The sequence below is a fragment of the Hyla sarda genome, chromosome 8, assembly GCF_029499605.1.
Source record: "Hyla sarda isolate aHylSar1 chromosome 8, aHylSar1.hap1, whole genome shotgun sequence".
Taxonomy (NCBI): domain Eukaryota; kingdom Metazoa; phylum Chordata; class Amphibia; order Anura; family Hylidae; genus Hyla; species Hyla sarda.
The window spans coordinates 171,518,830-171,543,440 of record NC_079196.1 but is presented as its reverse complement, the minus strand read 5'-3'; the positions used below and the strand labels follow the sequence as shown (position 1 = coordinate 171,543,440).

Genomic DNA, 24,611 nt, shown 5'->3' with positions numbered 1-24,611 from the left:
GTCTGTGTGTGCCACACTAAGCATGGACAACAGAAAGAGGAGAAGAGAACTGTCTGAGGACTTGAGAACCAACATTGTGGAAAAATATTAACATTCTCATGGTTACAAGTCCATTTCCAGAGATCTAGATTTGCATTTGTCCACAGTGCGCAACATTATCAAGAAGTTTACAACCCATGGAACTGTAGCTAATCTCCCTGGGCGTGGACGAAAGAGAAAAATTTATGAAAGGTGTCAACAGAGGATAGTCCGGATGGTGGATAAGCAGCCCCAAACAAGTTTCAAAGATATTTAAGCTGTCCTGCAGGCTCAGGGAGCATAAGTGTCAGTGCGAACTATTTGTCGACATTTAAATGAAATTAAACGCTATGGCAGGAGACCCAGGAGGACCCCACTGCTGACACAGAGACATAAAAAAGCTAGACTACATTTTGCCAAAATGAACGTGTGTAAGCTAAAATCCTTCTGGGAAAATGTCATGAGGACTGATTAAACCAATACAGAGCTTTTTGGCAAAGCACATCATTCTACTGTTTACCAAAAATGGAATGAGGCCTACAAAGAAAAGAACACAGTACCTACCGTGAAACATGGTGGAGGTTCAATGATGTTTTGTTTTTTTGCTGCCTCTGGCACTGGGTACCTTGAATGTGTGCAAGTCATCATGAAATCTGAGGATTTCCAATGGCTTTTGTGTCGCACTGTACAGCCCAATGTCAGAAAGCTGGGTTTGTGTCCGAGATCTTGGGTCTTCCAGCAGGACAATGACCCCAAACATATGTCAAAAAGCCCCCAGAAATGGATGGCAACAAAGCGCTGGAGAGTTCTTAAGTGGCAGCAAAGAGTCCAGATATACATCCCATTGAACACCTGTGGAGAGATCTTAAAATTGCTGTTGGAAAAAGGCGCCCTTCCAAAAAGAGAGACCTGGAGCAGTTTGCAAAGGAAGAATGGTCCAACATTCCGGCTCAGAGGTGTAAGAAGCTTATTGATGGTTATAGAAGAGAATGATTTCAGTAATTTTTTCCAAAGGGTGTGCAACCAAATATTAAGTTAAGGGTGCCAATAATTTTGTCCAGACCATTTTTGGAGCTTGGTGTGAGATTATGTCCAATTTACTTTTTTTCCTCCCTTTTTTGGGTTTAATTCCAATACACATAAGGGGAATAAACATGTGTATAGCAAAAGATGTGAGAAATAAATTTTCTTTAAAAATGTCAGGGGTGCCAACATTTACGGCCATGACTGTACCTGGGTCACACAACAATCACACTGTGTAAACTCAGCCTTCTTGGTTGTAATGTAAATTTATGTTGCTAATTTTTTTTCTTCTTTTATACAAGAGATCACATGTTTTTGTATCAGATAATTTTTTTTATGCTTTTAGCCAATAGTACTGTCAGAAAGCCAATCGTTTGTCCACCTGATTTCCTGTCTATGGCATGTGATGCTAAGTCTACACATCAGACAGGTTGTCCAGCGTTGAAAGGAATAAAAAAAAATTAATGTCCAAAGCTCAACTCATCTTCTGGGCTTTATTGATTGTAGAAACAATAAAATGCTTTGAAAGTCTACGTGCTAATGAAAGGGCTTTACCTCTATTTAGAAACATCCCAATCATACTCTGCACCCTTTAAGAAGATAATGAGATTACCTGGCATTCAAATGTAAATCTAAGTAACACCTGTTTGTTTAACCACAAGCTGCTAAGTACTAATTATAGTGATGATCAATGGAAGCATTCAATAGAAAAGATTACTATTACACCTAGAACAGATACTGTCACCAGTCACCATTGTATTGTTTCAATGACAGATACACACTGAGCATAAGTGACAGGTATACAATGAGCATGGTTGTATGGTCCTTAAAGGGGTACTCTGCCCCTAGACATCTTATCCCCTATCCAAAGGATAGGGGATAAGATGTCAGATCGCCGGTGGGGACCCCCGGGATGTCGGCTGCAGGACCCACCTGTTGCGGCTTCCGGAAACGCTGGAGGCTTTGGCTCCCGACCATGGTGACGTAAGATTGTGACATCACGACTCCGCCCCCGTGTGACGTCACGCCCCACCCCCTCAATGCAAGTCTATGGGAGGGGGCGTGACAGCCGCAACAGGTGGGTCCTGCAGCCGACATCCCGGGGGTCCCCAGCAGCGGGACCCCTGCAATCTAACATCTTATTCCCTATCCTTTGGATAGGGGATAAGATGTCTAGGGGCGGAGTACCCCTTTAAAACTAATGACTGACAGATGATTACCCCAAACTTGACTAAAAAGTGGGGTTTTGGTGGTAGGGTCTTCTCAAAGATGTGGCCTTTTTGGGAGGGCGCACAGCATACCACAATATCCAGGCAGAAGGCATACCAGCCCCAAAGCCATTTGCACTACGCTGGCTGGGTTCACATGTGCATTGGAGGCTCATGCAGCGGATCCGCCTGTTTAAATTTTTTTCCCTCTTTGGAGCAAATAATCTTAAAGAAAAATCGGAGCCTCCAACTCAGATGTGAACTTAGCCCTAGTTGTTCAAGCCATATTTAACCTCTTCACATTCAATGACGTTTACTTATTGATCCTTCTAGAGATTACTGAATGTTTTACTTTTCATGGCAAACCAGGACAATTACAGCATTTAGTCTCAATAAGAAAATATTGGAAAACGGGAATAAAACCTGAATTGAATAAAAAAAAATCAAAACAGAAAGGAAAGTACTATGTGCCAGTCTGTAAAGACGTTTGCAAAGTGTTGACACAAACAGCCATTTAGAAATCTGGCAGAGAAACGGGTCGTTCTTTCCTTTGATTCTCTCTCTGTTCGCCTGGGGCATAAGAAGGAGCAGGGCTTAGTTATAGGAGTGGAGCTTGTCATGGCTTTGCCATCACTGGATTTGTTCTTGAGGAGGATAGAATTCCCAGCATGTCCCTTTGTTTATATACTAACCTTATATCATAGGCCCTGAATTTATAAATATTGCAATATTTTCCTATGCATGGTCTTTAATAACAGTAACATGCCGCCTCCTTTAGAGTCATATTGGTTTTAACTTGTGTCAGTAAAGGAGTACTCCGGTGCCAGAGAGTTAAGCAGATTTGTAAATTACTTCTATTTAAAGATCTTAATCCTTCCAGTATTGATCAGTTGCTGTATACTCCAAAGGAAGTTGTATTTCTTTCTGGAGTTCTTTAAAGTCTGACCACAGTACTCTCTGCTGACACCTCTGTCCATGTCAGGAACTGTCCAGAGTATAAACAAATACCTATAGCAAACCTTTCCTGCTCTGGACAGAGGTGTCAGCAGAGAGCACTGTGGTCAGACTGAAAAGAACTCCAGAAAGAACTACAACTTACTCTGGAGTATACAGCAGCTGATAAGTACTGGAAGAATTAAGATTTTTTAATAGAAGTAATTTACAAATCTGTTTAGCTTTCTGGCACCAGATGATTGGCATTTTTTTTTTCCACCGGAGTACCCCTTTAAATTTATGGATAAACTACAATGGACATAATAACCACTGGATACGATTCTTTCATATATAAACGCCATTAAGTGAATGGCTACTATCCATTGTTTACACCAATTATTCATACAGAGGAGGAAGGTTTCTGCTACAGTAAGCTGCCTCCAAGCAATAAACAAAACAGCATATGTGTCAGCCCATTTAGAATATTGTTGCCTAAGAGGCATGAGAATAAAGCTACATTCACCCTACAGAATTTCCGAGCGGGGAACAGTTCCTAAAATGGACAGAGGTGTCAGCAGAGAGCACTGTGCTCATGATGTCAGCAGACAGCTCTGTGTTTCAAACGGAAAAGAATTTCCGCTGTAGTATTCAGCAGCTAATAAGTACAGGAAGGATTAAGATTTTTTAATAGAAGTAATTTACAAATCTGTTTAACTTTCTGGCACCAGTTGATTTAAAAAAAAAATATAAAGTTTTTCACCGGAGTACCCCCTTAAGACAGAGCATGCCCGAGCAGTCCTGGCACCTGCTGTGCACGGAAAATCCGCCCAAATTTCCTCCCGATATTCCGTAGTGTGAACCTGGCCTCAGGGTTGTCTTACATGGTCAGACCCATGCCTGATACAAGTGCTGATCTCTGTTTGATCCACAGCTGCCTCCTTTCTTAGTCATTGAATTTGCTATATGAAATAGAACACAATTTTAAAGATATAATATATTACTTAAAGCAATCCCACTATGTCATTGTTTAGCTTGTAGACATTTAAAGAATAAGTGTAATTTGGAAAAACTTTTGATAGGTTGTTTAGACCTGTCAAAAGTTTACAGCGCAATGGGTCCCAGTCCTGAGACCCAATGCCATCATCAGTAATAGCTTGGTGAAGTGCACAGCAACACTCCTTACTCCCCAGCCACCTGATCCAACTCTTTTACTCCATAGACCAGTGGTCTTCAACATGCGAACCTCCAGATGTTGCAAAACTACAACTCCCAGCATGCATGACGGGAATTGTAGTTTTGAAACATCTGGAGGTCCGCAGGTTGAAGACCGCTGCCATAGACTAATGCAGCGAAAAAGTCGACTTTGACTTCTAGACAGGGAATGAAGCCTGCGCTGCCATGCACTTCACCCAGCTATTACTCATGATTGCAGCAGGTCTCAGGACTGAGACCCATTGCAATCTATACTTTTGACATGTCTGGACAACCTATCACACGTTTTTACATATGTCATCAAGGATTTAAAGTGTACATGTCATTTTAGAAAAACATTTGACTAGGGATCGACCGATATCGTTTTTTTAGGGCCGATATGATAATCGGTGCAGGTTAGGGCCGATAGCCGATAACTTATACCGATATTCCGGTATAAGTTATCGGCTATTTATCCCCCCGCCACACCGCTGCAGATCATTGATTTAAAGCGGGCACTTTAAATCAATGCACTGCAGTGGCTTTTGCGGTGCCATAGGCCGCCGCCGCCACCACCCGCTTCTCTCCCCCTACCTGTCAGGGTGGTCCGGGCCATCCATCCTTCCTGTAGTGTCCGGCGGCATTCCGGGTGGAGGGTGAACCGGTCCGGGCTGTCCTTCTTCTCCGGGGGTCCTCTTCTCCACTACGGGCAGGCTTCGGCCTAGTACGCTGCATAGACGCCGCTGCGTAGTGACGCCCGTGCGCAGCGACGCACTTGACGTCACGGCGTAGCGGCGTCTATGCAGTGTACTAGGCCGGAACCTACCCGAAGTCGAGATGACCCCCGGAGAAGGACAGCCCGGACCGGTTCACCCTCCACCTGTAATGCCGCTGGACACTACAGGAAGGGAGGATGGATGGCCCGGACCACCCCCATTACGGGTAAGTTTAATTTTTTTTATTGACTCGGAGGGTGGGGGAGGGGTCCGACCGGTATAGCAGTATGGGCAAAAATCCATATCGGTATACCGCCCAGCACTACGATGGGGGGTGCGATGCGGGGCAGTGGGTCGGGGGGCGGTCGCAATGCGGTGGAGGGGGTGCGGGGGGCGGGGCATTATCGGCAAGGTAATTGCCGATACCGATAATGCCCAAAATCATGATTATCGGCCGATAATATCGGCCATACCGATAATCGGTCGATCCCTACATTTGACATGTCACAAAGACACGTCTGAAGTTTTGGTTGGACAGGGAGAATGAGCAGGGAGCACCTGGTACCATGCTTTACACCTCAGCTCGCACCGATCTCCATTCTATAGGGCCATCTAGATACAGTAAGCTCAAAACTTTTAACATGTCAAAAGTTTTTTTTTACATGACAAGTAGCCTTTAAACTATTTCTTAGCATTGTTTCAGTAGTTGGACAACCCAGTTATATAAAGGGCTGCAGAAACAAGGCCATATTTATGACGACTACAGGGCAGAATAAATAAATATAGATAGGATTAGATGATACACTTGATCTTCCCACTCAGCAGACTGATCCATTCAGGAAATATTTGTCATGGCCACACCTGAAAATGGATCAAATCCATCCCAGACTTTATAATTGAAGACAGATTGGGGTACGCAGGGCCAAATAGTCATTTGGATCACTCTGTCTGTGCACTTACACACACTTACACAAACTTAAAGGGGTACTCCACCCCTAGACATCTTGGGATAATATGTCTGCACCCACATGTGTAGCATGCTGCACCCACCTGTATCTGCTCCCGGCAGCGCTGGAGGTTCTGGCTCCCGACCACGGGAACGGAAGATCGTGACATCACGACTCTGCCCCCGTGTGATGTCATGCCCCGCCCCCTCAATGCAAGTCTATGGGAGGGGGCGTGACAACTGTCACGCCCCCTCCCATAGGCTTGCATTGAGGGGGCGGAGCGTGATGTCACTCGGGGCGGAGACAAGACGTCACAACGCTTCGGCTCCGTGATCGATAGTAATCAGACCCAGAGCGAACATGCTCCGGGGACTGATTTTAATGGGTCGCGGCGTGCAAGATCATGGGGGTCCCCAGTGGCGGGACCCCCACGATCAGGCATCTTATCCTGTATTCTTTGGATAGGGGATAAGATGTCTAAGCACCGGAGTACCCTTTTAAGAAAATATTACTCAGCCCCTAATTCTCCTACCACAAATACTGATCAGCCATAACATTAAATCCACCTGCCAATACTGTGTGCGTTCCTCTTGTGCTGCCAAACAAAAGCCTACCCCTCAAGGTCTGGACTCCATAAGACCCTGAGGATGGAAACAAAAAATGTGTTTCTGTCTGCAGCATGAAGGTGTCCTCTAGTATCTGGCAACAAGATGTCAGCAGTAGATCCTTTAAAGGGGTACTCTGGTGGAAAACTTTTTTTATTTTTTAATCAACTGGTGCCAGAAAGTTAAACAGATTTGTCCATCTCTGTCCATTTTAAGAACTGTCCAGAGTAGGAGAAAATCCCCATAGCAAACATATGCTGCTCTGGACAGTTCCTGAAATGGACAGAGATGTCAGCAGAGAGCACTGTGCTCGTGATGTCAGCAGAGAACTCTGTGTTCCAAAAAGAAAAGCATTTCCTCTGTAGTATTCAGCAGCTAATAAGTACTGGAAGGATTAAGGTTTTTTAATAGAAGTCATTTACAAATCTGTTTAACTTTCTGGCACCAGTTGATTAAGAAATTTTTTTTTTTACACCGGAGTACCCCTTTAAGCCCTGTCAATTGCAAGGTGGGGCCTCCATGGATTCTACATATGCTCTATCAGATTGAGATCTGGGGAATTTGAAGGTCAAGTTAAAGGTGTACTCCGGCCCTAGACGTCTTATCCCTATCCAAAGGATAGGGGATAAGATGTCTGATCGCGGGGGGCCAGCTGCTGGGGATCCCCACGATCTCCCTACAGCACCCACTTATCATCAGCCTCACGGAGCAAAGATCGCTCTGTGTCTGATGAACAGGGGCCGGAGTATTGTGATGTCACGGCTCCGCCCTCTCTTGACATCATGCCCTGCCCCCTCAATGCAAATCTATGGGAGTGGGCGTGGCAAGATGTCTAGGGCCGGAGTACCACTTTATCACTTTGGACTCTTTGTCTGGTTCCAAACCATTCCTGAGCAATTTTTGCAGTGTGCAAGGAGCATCATCCAGCTGTAAGAGGCCACAGCCATTAAAGGGGTGACCAGGCAAAAACTTTTTTATATATATCAACTGGCTTCAGAAAGTTAAACAGATTTGTAAATTACTTCTATTAAAAAATCTTAATCCTTTCAGTACTTATGAGCTTCTGAAGTTAAGGTTGTTCTTTTCTGTCTAAGTCCTCTCTGATGACACCTGTCTCGGGAAATGCCCAGTTTAGAAGCAAATTCCCATAGCAAACCTCTTCTAAACTGGGCGTTTCCCGAGACACGTGTCATCAGAGAGCACTTAGACAGAAAAGAACAACCTTAACTTCAGAAGCTCATAAGTACTGAAAGGATTAAGATTTTTTTAATAGAAGTAATTTACAAATCTTTTTAACTTTCTGGAGCCAGTTGATATATATAAAAAAGTTTTTGCCTGGAATACCTCTTGAACCTCTTTAGGACATAGGACGTTCTGGAACGTCCCCGCTACCTGGGCTTTAATGCCCAAGGACGTTAGAGAACGTCCTGTTGTATTTCCGATCTCTGCCGCGCGCCGGGCAGAGATCGGAACGGCAAGCCTGCTGAAATCTTTCAGCAGGCATGCCGTGCAAATGCCGAGGGGGGTCCCGGGACCCCCGCATGTCGGCGATCGCAGAAAATCGCATGTCAATTCAGACATGCGATTTTCTCCTATTCTGGGCTGATCTGGGCCAAAGGCTGTCTGGGCATGCTGGGAGTTGTAGTTTTGCAACATCTGGAGGGTTACAGTTTGGGGACCACTGTTACAGTGGTGCCCAAACTGTAGCCCTCCAGATGTTGCCAAACTACAACTCTCAGCATGCCTAGACCACCCAGGCATGCTGGGAGTTGTAGTTCTGTAACATCTGTCCCTTCAGATTTGGCAATTTTCATGAAATTTTTGAAAATTGCTGCTCTACTTTGAAGCCCTCTAATTTTTTCAAAAAGTAAAAATATGTCCATTTTATGATGCCAACATAAAGTAGACATATTGTATTTGTGAATAAAAATAAAATTATTTGGAATATCCATTTTCCTTACAAGCAGAGAGCTTCAAAGTTAGAAAAATGCAATATTTTCAAAAATTTCATGAAATTTTTGCATTTTTTCACGAAAAAAGGATGCAAGTAAAGCCGAAAATTTCCCACCAAAATAAAGTAGAATATGTCACGAAAAAACAATCTCAGAATCAGAATATTCGGTAAAAGCATCTCAGAGTTATTAATGCTTAAAGTGACCGTGGTCAGATGTGCAAAAAACGCTCTGGTCCTAAGGTGTAAAATGGCCTGGTCCTTAAGGGGTTAAACCATTACTATAAGGCAGGGTTTCCCAACCAGGGTGCCTCCAGATGTTGCAAAACTACCACTCCCAGCATGCCCGGACAGCCTTTGGCTGTCCGGGCATGCTGGGAGTGGTAGTTTTGCAACATCTGGAGGCACCCTGGTTGGGAATTACTGCTATAAGGGCTTGTTCACACAGGCGGATTTCCTAGTGAACTTACATGCAAGTTTGAATGGGGACAAGCTCTCCTCCAAATCCGCCTGTGTGAACGAGCCCTTAGACAGTGTTATTGGTCTGCAATAATGTTTAGGTGAATAGTCACATCGTCCCCATAACATCGGCATGAATGCCAGGACCATTCTAGCATCACACTGCCTCTGCTGGACTGCCATCTTGCCATAGTGCATCCTGGCGCTATCTCTTCCCTAGGTAAGGAATACACACTTGTCCACATGATATATGAGAAAACTTGATTCTTCAGATCAGGCCACCGTTCTCTATTGGCCTATGGTCCAATTATGATGCCCACTTTTCCACTAAGGGCACTTTCCGAATTGTACAGTGATCAACATGGGTTCTGACGGGTTTGCAGTGTGGGCAGGTGTATGGTGTGACAGATTTAGGAGGTGTTAACTTATTCAGCAATATGTGCTACAGTGCCTTTGTAATGGTGGCTTATTATTTGCTAGAGGGACATTGGGGACCCCTCAAACACCAGGGCTCAGGTGTAACTGCTACCTCTGAACCGACTACAGTTAAAGGGGTATTCCGGGCAAAAACATCTTATCCCCTATCCAAAGGATAAGGAATAAGATGTCTGATCGCAGGGGACCCGCTGCTGGGACCCCCTATCCCGCCCCCCCCCCCCCCCGCGATCTCCCTGCAGCACACGCATTCTATGCTGAGCTGCGTCTCTAGTTTCAGAAACCTCCGGACATCACGCCCCCTTCCATAGACATGAATGGAGGGGGCGTGGCATTACATCACGTCTCCAGTCCCGGAAACCTGGGGGTTTCCGAAACTAGAGACGCAGTTCCGCATAGAATGCGGGTGCTGCCGAAACACCCCCACCCCCCCCACCCCACCCGCGATCAGACATCTTATCCCCTATCCTTTGGATAGGAGATAAGATGTTTTTGCCCGGAATACCCCTTTAACCCCTTCATCTGCATGATCAAACCAGGGTAGCTTTCTCTGCCCATGAGCATCACCGAGCCTGAGCACCCATAAATCTTCGGATGTTGACTGGTTGTCATTTTGTGGACCATTTTTGGTAGGTACAAAAACCTGCATATTGAGAACAACCCAAAAGATCTGTACGCTGTGCATGAGGATCACTATCTAAGCCTATATACAAACTAGTCTTTCCTTTGTCTGGGTATCTTAAAGGGGTATTCGAGGGAAAAACTTTTTATATATATATATATATATATCAACTGGCTCCAGAAAGTTAAACTGATTTGTAAATTACTTCTATTAAAAAATCTTAATCCTTCCAATAATTATCAGCTGCTGAAGTTGAGTCGTTGTTTTCTGTCTGGCAACAGTGCTCTCTGCTGACATCTCTGCTTGTCTCGGGAACTGCACAGAGTAGAAGAGGTTTGCTATGGGGATTTGCTTCTACTCTGGACAGTTCCCGAGACAGGTGTCATCAGAGAGCACTTAGACAGAAAAGAACAACTCAACTTCAGCAGCTCTTAAGCACTGAAAGGATTAAGATTTTTTAATAGAAGTAATTTACAAATCTGTTTGACTTTCTGGAGCCAGTTGATATATAAAAAAAAGTTTTTTTTCCTGGATAACCCCTTTAACAAAAATGGATGTTAATGAACATTCATTACAGGATCCACTCCTCCGGCTGTGTTCACATGTTGCGGATGCATTGTGGGACTATTATCTGAAATCATGGTTAAAGCCGCTGCAATTCTGCCTAGATTTCGGAAAATCAGTGAAAGACCACTATGAGAGCCCAGTACAATTTTGGTGGCACCACAATGTATGCTGAACACATGAACACAGCCTTATAATCCATCATTTAGAGACCTTCTCCAGTTCCTGACAGCTAAGAGGTCTGTTATGTGACCTAATGTACACTGCGGAGCTACCGTCAATGCCATAAGATAAGTCTCCAAGTTCTATGTTTTATACTAACAGACAGGCATACTGAAAAGACTCATTCACACCTTATAAAAAAATAACAAAAAAAACACAACATTACGCTGCTCACATCTCATCGCAGCGTTACGTCAGAAGTACCGTATTTTTCGCCATATAAGACGCACTTTTTCTTCCCAAAACTGGGGGGGAAAAGTTGGTGCATCTTATACGGCGAATACACACACCTAACGCGGCGGTCCCTGCGGCCATCAACGACCGGGACCCGCGGCTAATACAGCACATCACCAATCGCTGTGATGCCCTGTATTAAAGGAGTAGTCCAGTGGTGACCCAGTGGTGAACAACTTATACCCTATCCTAAGGATAGGGGATAAGTTTGATATTGCGGGGGGTCCGACCGCTGGGGCCCCCTGCGATCTTCTGTACGGAGCCCCGACAGCCCGCGGGAAGGGGGCGTGTCGACCTCCGCACGAAGCGGCGGCCGACACGCCCCCTCAATACAACTCTATGGCAGAGCCGGTGCGCTGCCTTCGGCAATCTCCGGCTCTGCCATAGAGATGTATTGAGGGGGCGTGTCGGCCGCCGCTTCGTGCGGGGGTCGACACCCGCTATCTGGCCGGAGAGCCTGGCCCCCGTACAGAGAGATCGCAGGGGGCCCCAGCGGTCGGACCCCCGCGATCTCAAACTTATCCCCTATCCTTAGGATAGGGGATAAGTTTTTCACCACTGGACTACCCCTTTAACCCTTCAGACGCGGCGATCAAATCTGAACACCGCATCTGAAGGGAAAGTGACACTAACCCGGCTGCTCAGTGGGGCTGTTCGGGACCGCCACGGTGAAATCGCGGCGTCCCGAACAGCTTACAGGACACCGGGAGGGACCTTACCTGCCTCCTCGGTATCTGCTCCATGCCGGGATCCCCTGCATGGCCGGCGCTCTCCTTCGACGTCATCACGTCGTCGCGCACGCTGTCCCGTCATCCAATAGGAGCGCCGTGCGTAGCGACGGGATGACGGCGACGGAGAGCGTGGATCCCGGGGAAGAAGACGTCCGGAACGTCGGGGACACCACGGGGATGCGGCGACAGCGATGGAGCGACATCCAGGGCTGCGGTGACGGGTCCGGAGCGGCGGGGACACGTGAGTATAACCTCCTATACCAGTGGTCTTCAACCTGCGGACCTCCAGATGTTGCAAAACTACAACTCCCAGCATGCTCGGACAGCCAACGGCCACCACCCGCTTCTCTCCCCTACCTGCCAGGGTGCTCCGGGCCATCCATCCATCGTTCATGTAGTGTCCGGGGGTGTTCCGGGTGGAGGGTGGTCCGGTCCGGGCTGTCCTTCTTCTCCGGCGGTCATCTTCTCCACTCCGGGCAGGCTCCGGCCTAGTACGCTGCATAGACGCCGCTGCGCAGTGACGCCCGTGTGCAGCGACGCACCTGACGTCACGGCGTAGCGGCGTCTATGCAGCGTACTAGGCCGGAGCCTGCCCGGAGTGGAGAAGATGACCGCCGGAGAAGAAGGACAGCCCGGACCGGACCACCCTCCACCCGGAACGCCCCCGGACACTACATGAAGAAAGGATGGCCTGGACCACCCCCATTACGGGTAAGTTTAATTTTTTATTGACTCGGAGGGTGGGGGAGGGGCCCGACCGGTATAGCGGTATGGGAAAAAATCCATACCGATATACCGCCTAGCATCACGGTGGGGGGTGCGACGCGGTGCGGTGGGTCGGGGGTGCGGTGCGGCGGGTCGAAGGGGTGGCGGTCGCGGTGCAGTGGGGGCGGGGCAGGGGACGGGGCATTATCGGCTTATCGGCAAGATAATTGCCGATACCGATAATGCCCAAAATCGTGATTATCGGCCGATAATATCGGCCATACCGATAATCGGTCGATCCCTAATATATATATATAAAAAAAGGTTTTGCCTGGAATACCCCTTTAATATAACTGGTGGCCTCCATCTTGCTGTCCTCCCCCAGTCGCGAAACAAATGCAGATCTGCTGTAGATTTTCAGCAACTAATCTGCAGCAGATCTTAAAAGAACTGATCTAAAATACATTAATCTGCTTTTGTTTAGAAACGCAGCACATATTCTGCAACTCACCCGCAGCAAATCTGAGCATTTTAACAAAAAAATTTAAAATATATAAATAAATAAAATACAAACATAAGGCTTTGAACTTCCTCGTCAATTGTCCGGGAGGCATTGATTCGTTGAAACTTAGATTACGCCAAAAGTGGCGCAATATTTTTACCATGATCTATTTTTTTTTTTTAAACTCTTCCAATGTAAAAATAAATAAAAAATTTTTATGCAATAGACCACAACACAGTTTTGTCACTTTCGCTTGTCATGTGACCCAGCACAAGTCCGCTTACATGTCTGCACAGTGACCCGCGCGATGATGCTCTCATAAACAGGCAGGACAGTCACAGGAGTGAAGTCACTATGGAGGACATGTTATTGTGCCAGCGTGTAAACACATATATATTGTTAGGGTACAAGTACACAGAGAAGTATTTTAACATTTTAGACAGAGTTTTTTTTTTTTTTTTTTATTATATATATTTTTTATCCCCCGGAAAACCCCTTTTAGGCAGGAAAAGAAGTGTCATGTGCTCTTTGGCTGGGAACAGAATCTGCTTTGTGATAGCAGAGCTATAACTGGCAGCGCAGGCTGGCTCCAGCTATCTATCTCGTGAGAAATTCTTGAGGAACTAGACACACACCCTGTGTACTGTGAAACGACTGAATTTACATTTTTTTTCTGAACTCTTCTGCATAGTTATATAGACCTATGCCGAGCTCACTACAACCTTACCTAACTACAATTCAGGTAAAATAATGTTAACAGTATAGCGCACAGTGGTATGCAACCTGCGGACCTCCAGATGTTGCAAAACTACAACTCCCAGCATGCCCGGACAGCCGACGGCTGTCCGGGCATGCTGGGAGTTGTAGTTTTGCAACATCTGGAGGTCCGCAGATTGAAGACCACTGCATAGGAGGTAATACAGTGTGAATCTTACAGGTCCAGTCAGACATTTCCATGAATGCATTTACCTACCGTATTTTTCGCCCTATAGGACGCACCGGCATATAAAACGAACCCAATTTTAAAGGTGCAAAATATAGAAAAAAAATATTCTGCACCCAACAGTGATCTTCAACCTGCGGACCTCCAGATGTATCAAAACTACAACTCCCGGCATGCCCTGAGAGCCGTTGGCTGTCCGGGCATGCTGGGAGTTGTAGTTTTGCAACATCTGGAGGTCCGCAGGTTGAAGCCCACTGGTATAGCACATACATTTTCACATCTTTCTAAGTGGGTTGTTGCCTCAGATCCCAGCTTCTTCTCCATTGGGAGGGCATCAAGTCACCTTGCATGTTGTGACAGAGCAGTTTCTATGGCACACGTAAAAACTCCGTTTCATGGGAACATGGGAGTGTACTCTGCAACTACAGAGCGCATTACACACTGCCAATCTAATGGGACGCACTGCTCTGCACAGTTCGAAGGTACGCTGACAGCAAGTGGCCATGAATAGAGACAATGGTAAGTGCACACTGTCAATCAAACCACCATAAAATAGTGACACCTTTAATAGCACACTGCCTGGACATGTCACACACGGCATAATCCGCCAGGAAAAGAGCCCAACAATAAAGACAGAAAAAGAATCAGACAGCCCATTCTTCCTTGAGATTGGTGGGGCTCCCAAAGGTAAGACCCCAACTGATCATACAGTAATGGCAATCCTTGTAATATGCTATCGCTTTAAGAGATAGGAATACCTCTTGAAGCAAAAAAATATATAACACATGCTTTTCTGAATTTATATTGGACCTGTCAGCAAGTTTTTACATATAAAGGAATAAATAAAATGGAATGGACAGCTCTACAACAAAAAATGTATGAGGTTAACGGACAATGGCCCTCATTTACTTAGAAAATCGGGTTGTAAGTCTATGTTGCTTTCTTACCCGACTGCTTTTTTCCCCTGGTATTTATTATTATGTCGCATCCCGTTTGTCGCACGTGGGTTTTGTTGGTTTTGGTTTCCAGCTCCTCTGAGTTGTCGGGAAAAAATCCACAACAATCCAACAAATTCGGGTTGGAAACCTTTATAAATACGTGGGAAAGCTCAGAAATGTCGGGTTACGCCCCTTTTTCGGGTTTGGGAGAATCCACATCGGGTCCGTCGGGAAAAAATGTTGCATCGTGTCGCAGACTGGCCCACGATGTCTGCGACATGGCGCAGACAAAGATGCGCCAAAAAAATAACGACAAAACAAGTCGGGTTTACAATAGTAAATGAGGGCCAATGTGTTCTAACCCCTTCCTCAGTGTCTTTCACACCCCGAAACGCGTTGGACCATTTACTTTTAAGTTGTTTTATATGTTCTATCGGAACAAGGTTTATTTCAGTGTCCACACAGCATAACCTATTAGGCTTGGGGTTATAAGTGAGACCCATGTATGTTTAGGCTGCTGCCTAGCAACAAGCGGGGAGTAGTCAGTAGGTGACTACTCTGGATGATCATGCTCCTCTGAAGACAAGCAAAGTGAGTCACAATGCTGAAGAACAGCTGGTGCTCATATTGGAGACTGCAGTTTCGTCTAACTCCTACATTTGTACATTTCACAAGGAGAGATGGCTTCATGCCCCTCTATGGCCCAGACAAATATGTTGGTCACTGGGGAGTCTTGTTAAAACAGTTGTCTTCTTGAAAGGTGAATATCTCATTCAGAATATTGTCTGACATCTAGGACAACAATGATGCCAGTTCATAGGTGATAATTTGGAGGGTATAGAAAATATGTTTTGTTTTTTTTTGAGAGCGCTACTGTATCTCGACGGGAGTCAAATGAAGCAGAGATAAAGCCGGCACTTACGCAGTACTACACAAAAATTATATTTGTGGACTTGAGGAAGGTGCGAGTGTGCGCCAAAACGCGTTGTCCTGTTTTACTTTTGACTTCTTTTACCAATAAAAGCTAGTCCTGCGTAAGTGCCGGCTTTATCTCTGCTTCATTTGACTCCCGTCGAGATACAGTAGTGCTCTCAAAAAAAAAAAAAAAAAAGGATTTTCTATACCCTTCATATTACCTTGTTGTCTGTCTCCCTTGGGTACACGGAATAAAGGGGTGAGAGCAGCAGACTGTGACAAATCTACCTTTGCATACCCTCAACCACACATCAGAGACCCCACTGACCTCTCTACACATCCACTCAAGGTCAGTGCGTCACCTTGGGTGCTGTTGGTGGGTAGTTGCACCCTTACTTTTTATTCCAGAAATACTACACTAGGGAGCACCCCATTGGTTTTTCTCTTCCTTTTTTCTTTATACTAGGTGATAATTTGTAATTTTTGGGAGAACCCCTTTATGGCTAAGAACATAAGGCTCATCCTTTACACTAAACCATGTGCTCCATATAACGTAGGGGTGGGGGGGGGGGGGGTTTACTCCTGGTAAACTCAATTACAGCATCTAAAATAAGAGGATCCTCCCTTGGACCATGCCTTATGGTGCTACAACGCCACCAAGGAACTACCATGAAATACTGCATAGAAGTGATGTTAGACATATATGAGGCTGTGGATAACATTCCAGACAGTAAGGTGACAGGGAATACATCTGTACATTTACGGAGGATCTCCACCTAAAACCATTTTTAATGAGAGTAATATCATAGCCTGGGATGGAGATGGACAAGAATGCTGCTGAGCCGCTATTTCCACTTCTGTGCTGTCATGGTTGTGTCAATCCAGCTTTGTCATATGTCTTGTTGCTAAGGATACAATGTCTAACAACCACAGCCTTATCAAAGGGGATGTCAGGTGAAATATCCCTAACATAAAGTCTGTGTCAGATCAGGTATTAAACTTAAACTATGCTGTTTTGAATCTACACAAGTCATATTTAAAAGGTGTTTTATGTTTTACAGGCATTTTACGTTAGTGGTCTATCCATAGGAATGAATGTAATACATGGTCTCGCTCTGGTGTCTGATGAGGAGAATCCACTCTAAGGCATCCACATATCCTGAAAGCTGTTGGGGCACACTGAGGGGTGTAGCTACAGCGCTACAGTTTAGAGACCTGCATAAGACCATAACTTTTAAAAAACTTTCTAACTTTCTAAAAAGTTAAATGACAGCTGTTGCTTCAACAAATTTTGCATAATTTGACAGTTTAAACAAATATCAGAAACGTAATATATATCTTACTAGAGAAAATAGACTTCTTTACTTAACAGTCACTTTATCTCTGCTCTGCCTTCTGCACTGATCATTTATGCACAATTCACTTCTAAAATCTGTCATGAGACAAAGAACAGACCAAATTTTCAGCTACACTGATGGACCAGTTACAATTACCGCCCATAAAAAAAATCAAAGAAAAGTTGGAGGAGGAGGAGAAAGAAGATGCTGAGAGAGAAAGAATACTGCTGCCATAGTAATTGTTTTCCTATGTTAGGAAGTACTGGATTCTCAGCTTACACTGCTCAGTACTGCTGTATAATGTCCTCTATGCTGTGCTGTTTTATATGTGTTTGAGATAAAGGAGCAGAATTTCCTCTTTTTTATGTGCTAAGTAAATGAGATACCATAGCCGCTAATCCACACCCACTCTTGAGCTGAGGGAAAACTGACAATTAGAGATGGAACCTGAAGAAGGGAAAATTGGTGAAAAATGCAGAATACAAGTCTCGCAATACGCAGAGCTGTGTGTTATTCCTCATGTACGCACTATAGTTTTTGAAAACACAGATATGCTTTAGTTTCTTAAAGGGATAGGACTTTTTTAATAAAGTGATGTCATATTAATAATATATCAATTAAGGAGGGGAGGGAGAGGGGGTTGCAACCTCTGTAACTCTCACCAATCATCAGAATGAAGAAGTTGAAGTACTGGTTCAACACTATGTCCTCTTCACTGTTTTCCCCCCTGCACAGTTGCATTCCCAGTACTGCATTCCCTTCCTACTACTGATCATAAAGGAATGGCATATCCCAGCGATGTGGCTTGACATTATAAGATAGAAAAAATCCCTTAAAGCAGTTGCCACTATGCATGGGTGTAACCTCAGCCATATTATACAGCTAGTTCAGGTTTATAAATGGAATGTTATTTTAAGACATTCATGCTGTATAAAATGAGGGATTGATCTCAGAGTATATACTGAACACATACATATATTCTGTACCATAAAAGGCCATAAAAGATCAAAGTTAAAGATGAAAAAAAAATGTCACCAAAGAGAGGACTGACAAGTGAAACTGAAATTGTACAGTCCAACAATACAGCAGAGCAAACACCAGCACCGTGCCACACATTTCAGTGATATCCAGGCAATAAGCTGTATAAAGAACTGCTCATAAAAAATAAATATATATAATACAAACATACAGAATCCCATACCTACTACCTTCATGTCCACCAGTACCGGCAGCCACAGTACATATTGCGGGGTATTTATCAAAGGATTTATGTGTTTTTTTTCACGTAACTTTGGCGCAATACTTAGGCGCAGTGTCTTTTTGCGCCAAAGTTTGGCGCATCTTCTCCACTGTCATTTTTTCAACTTTCTCAAAATCACACGGTCCTGTGTGTGATTTCAACTTTAGTCAGTAATTCATCATTTGCGGCAATCGATCTTTGGTGCAATTTTGCGCCTTTAGAGGTTTTTTTGGCGAAATTTTGCACATGGAAAACACACTTAGCAATGTCAGAAAATGTAAAGGCGTCAAAATACATAAAAAATATTTTTGGTGAAATCAGCGACGCCTCCAGGGCTGCTCAATACAATCCTGCGACATAGTTGTCTCTGTGGAACCTTCACCCTCCGTTGAGCCAGCATTGGACATGGCCACACAGCTTCAGGAAAGGTAAGCACTAAAGCAGTGGTCTCCAACCTGCGGACCTCCAGATGTTGCAAAACTACAGCTCCAAGCATGCCCGGAATTGTAGTTTTGCAACATCTGGAGGTCCGCAAGTTGAAACTAAAATCCATTTCACATGGTGGCTATAAACCCCACAAAAGAAAATAACTCACGTCGCTTGCTGATATACTGCAGGAGGGACTCCGAAATGGCTGCTCTACAGGGTAAAATACGCGTCCTCTGTGGCGGTAAGTTCTGTATAAAAGGCGCTGTGAACAGCTGATTTCAACATTTGAGCCAAAATTACTAACAACTTGCACCAAATGATAAATTTGGTGCATGTCCACGAAAACCAAAGTGAAAAGAAAAAGGGTAAAAAGAAACTGTCAGACAAAATTGATAAATACTCCAACAAATCCTTCCACGCTACCGTTGTCACCGTGTGACGGCTGTCGGGGCTGCCGGGAGAATAGTAGGAGGAAAAATACATCATGCAATGTTTTTTCCTCCCACAACTTCCACTGAAAACAGCGGCGCCCGATGGACCCCATTGACTATAATCGAGTCCATTGGGACCCGCTGTTGCCTGTTGCGCCCCCTCAAAATGACAGCTGTCAAACTCAAAAAAAAAAAAGAAAAGGAGAATCTGACGGCCATTCTTGTCGGGCGCAGCGGCAGTGTGAAAGAAGCCTTACTGGTGGGGATTTACTTTACAGTGTCAATAGCTCCACAGATCTGGAAACAGGCGGGCAAGTCCTGAAGTACAACTCCCCTGAGCAGCAAATTTGTACTGAGGGGTCTGAGGGGTGGTTGACCATAGGACCACCAAGCACAAGGGCTCACAGCCATAGTGATAAATTAAGGTCACCAAACACCTTTTCTTACATTTGTGATCAGCACATCCACATGTCCAGTAAACACACGAATGAATAGTAAATATAATGAGTAAACAGAATTACAAAAAACACGGCCACCCTTTCCACTTCGCAGGGACTGACTCTACTGCCAAAAAGTTAAAGAGGTACTCCCGAAGAATTTTATTTTTAAAATCAACTGGTGCCAGAAAGTTAAACAGATTTGTAAATCACTTCTATTAAAAAATCTTAATCCTTCCAGTACATTTTAGGGGCTATATACTAAAGAGAAATCCAAAAAAAGAAAACGCATTTCCTCTGATGTCATGACCACAGTGCTCTCTGCTGACCTCTGTTGTCCATTTTAGGAACTGTCCAGAGCAGGAGAAAATCCCCATAGCGAACATATGCTGCTCTGGACAGTTCCTAAAATGGACAGCAGAGGTCAGCACTGTGGTCAGGACATCACAGGAAATGCATTTCTTTTTTGTATTTCTCTTTAGTATAACAGCCCCTAAAAAGTACTGGAAGGATTAAGATTTCTTAATAGAAGTGATTTACAAATCTGTTTAACTTTCTGGCACCAGTTGATTTAAAAAAAAAAAGTTTTCCACGGGAGTACCCCTTTAAAGGGGTGCCGTATTAAAACTACAATTTATTAATAACTTCAATAAAAACCACCAAATGAAAACAATGCAATTATCAAAGAATTAGAGACAAAAGCAACCTCTAAGGCCCAATAGAACAGGACAACCTGAGAGGTAATTCTGGCTCATCAAATATGGTGAATGGTAGAACTATTCCAACCAGTAAGATTCAATCTGGTAACAAAATAATATGAAGGAACTACTATAACCAGTAAGATTTAGTCTGGTAACAAGATCAAAAATGACTGTACTGTGTTAGGCTGGGTTCACACTACGTTTTTCAAATACGGTTACCGTTTACGGTTTTCCGCTAAAAAACGTATGGCAAAAACCATATGCAACCGTATACAACCGTATGACTCCAAATTAAAATGTATACAGTTTTTCCCCGTACGGTTCTATCCGTTTGCATCAGTTTTTGCCAACGGTTTTGCTATTTTGCTGGAATTAGTTTTCCAGCAATTTAATAAAGTTACTATTGTTCTATTGAAATTCCAATCTGCGCATGTGTCAACTCCAAAAATGGATTAGAAAAACCGTGTGCAACCGTATTCTGAAATTCTCTGTACGGTTCTCATAGACAACAATGTTAAAAGAACCGCATACGGTTCGCATACGGTTTTCCAACCGGAGGCAAAAACGTGGTCAACAGCGTTTTTGCCTACGGTTGAAAAATCAGCAAAACCGTATCCGAGGCAAAACGGATGCAACCGTACACAACATTTGGAATACTGTTTACAATGCATTCTCTATGCATACGGTTTCGTATACGGTCGTATACGTTTTCTGCGGAAAACCGTATACGGTTACCGTATTTGAAAAACGTGGTGTGACCCCAGCCTTAGGCTGCATTCACACTATGTTTGCTGCCTACGGCTGCTGGATCTGGTTGGGAAATTTCAAAACCGGGCGCTCCCGTATCCCAGCCGGACCGGCGCCGAAACCCATTCACTTTAATGAGCTAAACGGAGTCATACAATGACAGTAAAATAGACGGAATGATCCCGCACTCACCGCGTCCATCGCTGGGTCAAGGAGGGCACATGGAAGAAATGAGACGGGGGCCGGTGGTTTCGTGCTAATTAGCACTTCATCCGGCCTCCAGGAGGCCGGATGAAGTGCTAATTAGCACGAAACCACCGTAGTGTTAACGTAGTGTGAATGCAGCCTCAGATATATACTATATGTCTATTTCCAAATATGGAAAAGTAAAGAGAAACAATTTGTATCCTATGTGTTTCCTCTTATGTAACGAATGATCAGCGTTGGGTAATCTGTATCCAGGTTTATCCATTTACTCCAATGACGAGTGACTAAAGTCTCACATGACTCAGTTATGAGATACTGTATACTCAGCTGTATGAAGGGCGCTCAGTTGTAACATCTCAATGTGTGTATATTATATATGTGGTGTGGACAATTTACACATGTACATTAAGTGTGTGCACGGGGTGTGTATCTGCAAGTTTGTATATGTGGAGTGTTAGAATGTTGTAAGTGCTGTGTATGCATATTTCTGTAAGTCTGTATATATGGTGTATTTATCTGTAGGTTCGTATATGTCTGAGTATATATCTGTATGTTTGTGTGTATGTGTATAAAATGTCATTGTGTGAATGTACTCTATATTGTATATCTATCTATTTCTGTATACATGTGGTAGTTTGTATACTGTATGTATATAGGCAGTGTATATATACATCTGTGTGTTTGTATGTGTATGAAATGTACTTGTGTGTACGTTTTATATATATATATATATATATATATATATATATATATGCGTTCATTTGTGAAAAGGTGGTGTGTATGTACAGTATAATGTCTGTGCATATGTGGTGTGTTTGCATACTGTATGTGTAGACAGTTAGTATCTATATGTGGTGTGTATCTATCTATCTGTATATGTGTGTATATATATATCTGTATGTTTGTGTATGAGTGTGTATAATGTAGGTGTGTATTATATGTGGTGTGTATGTACAGTATAACATGTATATGTGGTGTGTATGTATCTGTATGATATATCTGTGTGTATATATATATATATATATATCTGTATGTTACTATATGTGTGTATATATCAGTATGTTTGTTTGTACGTGTATATGATGTAGTTGTGTGTATTTTGTATATTTGTGTATGTGAGGTGTGTATGTACAGTATAAAGTATGTGTCTAGGTGGTGTATTTGTATATTAATATATGTGTGTATGTATCAGTATGTTTGTTTGTACATGTATATATTGTAGTTGTGTGTATTTTGTATATTTGTGTATGTGAGGTGTGTATGTACAGTATAAAGTATGTGTCTAGGTGGTGTATCTGTATGTTAATATATGTGTGTATATCTCTGTATGTTTGTGTATAGGTGTATATATTGTAGTTGTGTGTATTTTGTATATTTGTGTATGTGAGGTGTGTATGTACAGTATAAAGTATGTGTCTAGGTGGTGTATCTGTGTAGTTGTGTGTATTTTGTATATTTGTGTATGTGAGGTGTGTATGTACAGTATAAAGTATGTGTCTAGGTGGTGTATCTGTATGTTAATATCTGTGTGTATATCTCTGTATGCTTGTGTATAGGTGTATATAATAGAGTTGTATTATCTGTATTTGTGTATATGTGTGTATATCTCTGTATGTTTGTGTATAGGTGTATATAATAGAGTTGTATTATCTGTATTTGTGTATATGTGTGTATATCTCTGTATGTTTGTGTATAGGTGTATATAATAGAGTTGTATTATCTGTATTTGTGTATATGTGTGTATATCTCTGTATGTTTGTGTATAGGTGTATATAATAGAGTTGTATTATCTGTATTTGTGTATATGTGTGTATATCTCTGTATGTTTGTGTATAGGTGTATATAATAGAGTTGTATTATCTGTATTTGTGTATATGTGTGTATATCTCTGTATGTTTGTGTATAGGTGTATATAATAGAGTTGTATTATCTGTATTTGTGTATATGTGTGTATATCTCTGTATGTTTGTGTATAGGTGTATATAATAGAGTTGTATTATCTGTATATGTGTGTATATCTCTGTATGCTTGTGTATAGGTGTATATAATAGAGTTGTATTATCTGTATTTGTGTATATGTGTGTATATCTCTGTATGCTTGTGTATAGGTGTATATAATAGAGTTGTATTATCTGTATTTGTGTATATGTGTGTATATCTCTGTATGCTTGTGTATAGGTGTATATAATAGAGTTGTATTATCGTTATTTGTGTATATGTGTGTATATCTCTGTATGCTTGTGTATAGGTGTATATAATAGAGTTGTATTATCTGTATTTGTGTATATGTGTGTATATCTCTGTATGCTTGTGTATAGGTGTATATAATAGAGTTGTATTATCGTTATTTGTGTATATGTGTGTATATCTCTGTATGCTTGTGTATAGGTGTATATAATAGAGTTGTATTATCTGTATTTGTGTATATGTGCCCATGTATTCCGTCCATGTGTGAGTATACACTAGTGTAGGCTTCCATGTTATTTCCTCAGTCTGGGGCTCGGAGCTGACACTCACCAGTCACAGGGCTGCACTCATCCCCCGGCAGGACAGTAGGACAGAGAGCGGGCTCCGGGCTCTAGATCCCACGGGCTCCCCAGTGTAAATCCCAGCTGGGGCCACAAGTGAAAAAAGTGCCGAATAGTGCTAAGAATCCCGGGGGTTCCAGGCTCCGGTAACTTTCTGCAGTGCACACAAGTCTGGAGAACAGGGACACCCTCCACATCCACCTATCAGCGCCGGCAGCCGGGACTTGTACACAAGGAGGAGCCTCATAAATGTCACATTGTTACAGCAGCCTAACCAGTTCAGCGTGTCTCTGGGCTGCGTGCCTGCGAGACGCCACTAGGGGCGCCAGAGAGCCGAGACCTGCTAAACTTTCCGGAGCGACTTCCCAACATACAAGACACCATCATCTACTGCTGCAGAAGGGAAGGGTGACATGATCAAGAAGTACCGAGGGTGCTGGTGAGCCAGTGTGTGTGTGTATATATATATATATATATATATATACACATACAGTGGTCCCACAACATACGATGGTAATCCGTTCCAAACGGACCATCGTTGGTTGAAACCATCGTATGTTGAGGGATCCGTGCAATGTAAAGTATAGGAAAGTGGTCTACAACCTGCAGACCTCCAGATGTTGCAAAACTACAACACCCAGCATGCCCGGACAGCCAACGGCTGTCCAGGCATGCTGGGAGTTGTAGTTTTG

The 24,611-nt window shown here is 43.5% G+C and overlaps 1 protein-coding gene across 1 annotated transcript in view; it reads right to left on the bottom strand.

The window, feature by feature from the left end:
• RHBDF1 (rhomboid 5 homolog 1) overlaps positions 1-24,167 on the bottom strand; it is a 163,569-nt gene extending 139,402 nt beyond the window's left edge. Inside the window, exon 1 of the mRNA XM_056533504.1 lies at positions 23,909-24,167. The gene's annotated coding sequence lies outside the window, so the exon portion shown is untranslated. The remainder of the gene's footprint in view (positions 1-23,908) is intronic.
• Between the last annotated feature and the right edge of the window lie 444 nt (positions 24,168-24,611).